This window comes from Colobus angolensis, unplaced genomic scaffold, assembly GCF_000951035.1.
Source record: "Colobus angolensis palliatus isolate OR3802 unplaced genomic scaffold, Cang.pa_1.0 Scaffold22, whole genome shotgun sequence".
Classification (NCBI taxonomy): domain Eukaryota; kingdom Metazoa; phylum Chordata; class Mammalia; order Primates; family Cercopithecidae; genus Colobus; species Colobus angolensis.
Window position 1 is genome coordinate 2,059,049 of NW_012115377.1, and position 3,893 is coordinate 2,062,941.

Genomic DNA, 3,893 nt, shown 5'->3' on the forward strand with positions numbered 1-3,893 from the left:
AAAAAAAAAAAAAAAAAAAATGTGGCTAAAGGTCATGCCTGCCTTATGGGCTGCTTTCCCGGGGAATTCTGGTATGAGCCTAAGAACCTGTGGCTTTGACTCTGAGCATCTTTTCCCAGAGGAATGAGGCCCCGCCTCCTGGTGGCCTTGCTTCGATGTCCCCTAAGCAGAACTCAGCAAAATGATGTTTTGCGAGCACTGGATCTGGAGTCCAGATTGGGTTCTCTTTTTGTTTTTGTTTTTGGGTTTTTTTTGAGATGGAGTCTTGCTCTGTCACCCAGGCTGGAGTGCAGTGGCGTGATCTCGACTCACTGTAACCTCCATCTCCCAGGTTCAAGGGATTCTCCCGCCTCAGCCTCCAGAGTATCTGGGATTACAGGCGCCTGCCACCAGGTCCGGCTAATTTTCATATTTTTAGTAGAGGTGGGGTTTCACCACGTTGACCAGGCTATTCTCGAACTCCTGACCGCAAATGATGCGCCCACCTCAGCCTCCCAAAGTGCTGAGATTACAGGTGGGAGTCATCGTGCCCAGTCCAGAGTGGGTTCTAATCCCAGTTTGGCAACTCACTAGGAATAGGAGTTTGGGCAGGCAGCATTTCCTAGGAGCCTTGCTTGCCACATCTGTGAAATGGGTATAAGTTTCACAAGAGCCTAGAGTCCCTGTGGACTGGAGGAGACACTGCTCCGGGGAAGCTCAGCTCCATGCCTGGCACATAGTAAGTGCTCCATAAACCATCTCACCGCACTCTGGCTTCCACGGACAAAGGGGTACAGCCAGCCAGGAACCAGCTTCCTGCTAGGTACAAAAGTCCCCCAACTGGGAAGTCAGGTGAGGAGATATACCTACCTCCCAGTGATCACTGCCTAAATCTATTCTTCTCACCTCCTTCGGAGCCTGAGCTCACCTGGGCAGGCGGCCAGGTAGGCAGGCATCAAAGTCCTGGCCTCGACAGATTCCCAAGTCCCACTTAGGACTCAGGCAGCTGCCTCCCGTCCCCTCTGTCCACCATGACTTTCTGGAACTGGTTAAAGCAAGGGTGGCCACTGCAGATGTCAACGTCCTGTGAAACCCCTGGGGGTCAGTGACCTGCCTTGCCGCTGGCTCCAGAAGGAGAGTTCCAGGCCAGACCCAGTCATCCAGCAACTTCAGGGCATGCTAAGACTGGACTTCAAAAATTCCAAGAGCCCCAGGTCCCACTGCTAGGCCCAGCCGGGACAAGAACCCCAAAGCAGTTAAGGGGTAGGCCTTCCTACTTTTAAGCCATCTCGCCGCCACGCCCACCCGAGGGAAGCGGGCAGGATTTGCCCAAGACCTCCCCAGAAGCAGTTGGGGGCGCCAGGAGCCGGGGCAACACCCCTTCCAACGCCCGTGGCAAAACCATCTGTAGGGGAGGTGGCTTTACGGTGGCGGGAGGTGTCTCTGAAGACCCCGGAAGGGAAGGCGAAGTTTCTGCCCCAGGAGGAAACTTGCCTGCAAATTGCGTTTCCAAAAGCAAGCAAACTGATCAAAATTTAGAGAAAACCTGGCGGGGGCGGTATGTAGCCCACCTCCCTCAATATCACCCCTCCTAGGGGGCTCTTTCGCCCCTCAAAAGTCCCAGGAAGTGAGAAGAGGGTTTCAAAGTTCAAGCTTCGTTGCAGAAGTTGGATTTTTCTGGGGGGAGGGGTGACCAGCCGGGGCTGAAGACCCCTCCCCAGGCCGCAAAGTCCAGCAAATCTCACCCCGAGAAAGGTGCTCCCCGACCCCTCCGCCCCTGGGGTGCCCCAGGACTCGGTGGACACCGCCCCCCAGCTCAACTGAGGGGCCCCCGCCACTCACCGCGGTTAACGCGACGTCCCAAGCACAGTAGCGGCGGCTTCCAGACCAGCCTTGAAACCGTCAGGGCCGGGGCGGGGCTGGCTTTTACTGCGCGGTGGGTTGGGGGCGCACGGGAGTGACGGGCGAGAGGACCAATAAGATTGAGGGAATGCCCGCACCAGACCCGCCCCTCTCTTCCCTACCCCGCCTCCACTAGGCCCCGCCCCTCTCCAAGTCACTTAAGAAGCCCGGGAAAGACTCCGCGCCCTGAAGGGGAGGGGGCACTCCTGGACCACGCCTGTCCCAGTCACGGGATCCCCGCTCCGCAGGTGGGGACCCTATGAAGTTGGCCCTGGAAGGTGAGTGCGATCAGGGGGCGCCGCACGGGTGCTGCGATTCCCTAGGTCGCCCATTTCCCCTATGGCCAAACTGAGGCTGCTAGAACCCCGGGAGAGTTGCAGGGTGACCCTCGCCAGCGTGTAAGGGGCCAGGCCCTCCGCCACGGGCTCCAACCCAGCTATATATATATATACACACACACACTTTTTTTTTTTTTTGAGACGCAGTCTCGCCTTATCATTAAGGCTGGAGTGCAGTGGCACGACCTTGGCTCACTGCAGCCTCCACCTCCTGGGTTCAAGCGATTCTCCTGCATCAGCCTCCTGAGTAGCTGGGATTACAGACACGTGCCACCAGGCCCGGCTAATTTTTGTATTTTTGATAGAGACAGGGTTTCACCATGTTGACCAGGCTGGTCTCGAACTCCTGACCTCAAGGGATCTGCCCACCTGGGCCTCCCAACGTGCTGGGATCACAGGTGTGAGCCACCACGCCCAGCCCAACCCAGCTATATGAGTGACTTGAACCACCACAGGGAACTCGTCCAGCCTCCAGCCCGACCTGCCCAGCATCAGACCTCCCAGCACTATATTGACTTTTTATCATCCCTGTTTTGCAGAGGAGGAAACTGAGGCCTGGAGAGGGTCAGCCAGGGGCAATGCAGCCGTCAGGTTCCAGGCTCTGTGACTGCTGGATCAACCTCTTCCTGAAGCTGCCTCCACCTGGATTTTACCCCGCCCCTCTCCACCACCCAAATTCTTTATCTTCTTGGTCTATAAACCAAGGTCTCAATCTCAGATGGCCCTAGGGGCCAAGGAGGAGGTGAATATTTCTGCTGAGGAGGTGGCAGTGATGCTCTGCTCAGAGGGGCAGGGGAGAGCAGGGCCCTATGGGAGACCCACCTGGGGAGTCACAGATCCGCAGGAAGTTCAAGCCGTAGACATGTCCTGCCTGTTAGGGAACAACAGGGGCTGTGTCCAGCCCAGGGGCCACCGGTTTGCCACTTCTGCTAAATTATTTGAATAGAATGAAACTTCTGGTAGCTTTAGAAAGAACATCGGAAAAATTGGGTGTCTGTGACTGCATTTTTCTGGGGGGTGGGTGAGGACAGGGTCTATGCTAGCACTGTCCAATAGAACTTTCTGCAATGTTGAGAGTGTTCTAGAATTGTGTGTCATCCAACACTGTAGCCAAAAGCACCATGTGGATAATGCACAGTGAGAAGCTGAATGTTTAAATTTTTTTTTTTTTTTTTGACAGAGTCTTGCTCTGTCACCCAGGCTGGAGTGCAATGGTGCGATCTCGACTCACTACAACCTCTACCTCCCGGGTTCAAGCGGTTCTCCTGCCTCAGCCTCCCAAGTAACTGGGATTATAGGCGCGTGCCACCATACCCGGCTAATTTTTATATTTTTAGTAGAGATGAGGACTCATCATGTTGGCCAGGCTGGTCTCAAACTCCTGGCCTCAAGTGATCCACCTGCCTTGGCCTCCTAAAGTGCTGGGATTACAAGTGTGAGACACCGCACTTGACCTGAATGTTTAAAAAGTAACTTCAGGCAGCTAGTGAGATTCTCAAGTGAATCTGAGACCCCATTCCATGACGTTTGTAACAGACTTTTTCCTTCTCAGTCACTCATTCAACCATATTTATGGAGTCCTTGCATTGGGCACAGCGGTGAGCTAAACAGATAAGAATTCCAGCCCTCGCGACACTCACTAACCAGTGGGAGAGACGAACAAGGAACAAGATA

At 54.8% G+C, this 3,893-nt stretch overlaps 1 protein-coding gene across 1 annotated transcript in view; it reads right to left on the reverse strand.

The window, feature by feature from the left end:
* The window catches only part of PLIN3 (perilipin 3), a 51,142-nt gene extending 49,268 nt beyond the window's left edge, over positions 1-1,874 (reverse strand). The window contains exon 1 of the mRNA XM_011943477.1: positions 1,822-1,874. The gene's annotated coding sequence lies outside the window, so the exon portion shown is untranslated. The remainder of the gene's footprint in view (positions 1-1,821) is intronic.
* Between the last annotated feature and the right edge of the window lie 2,019 nt (positions 1,875-3,893).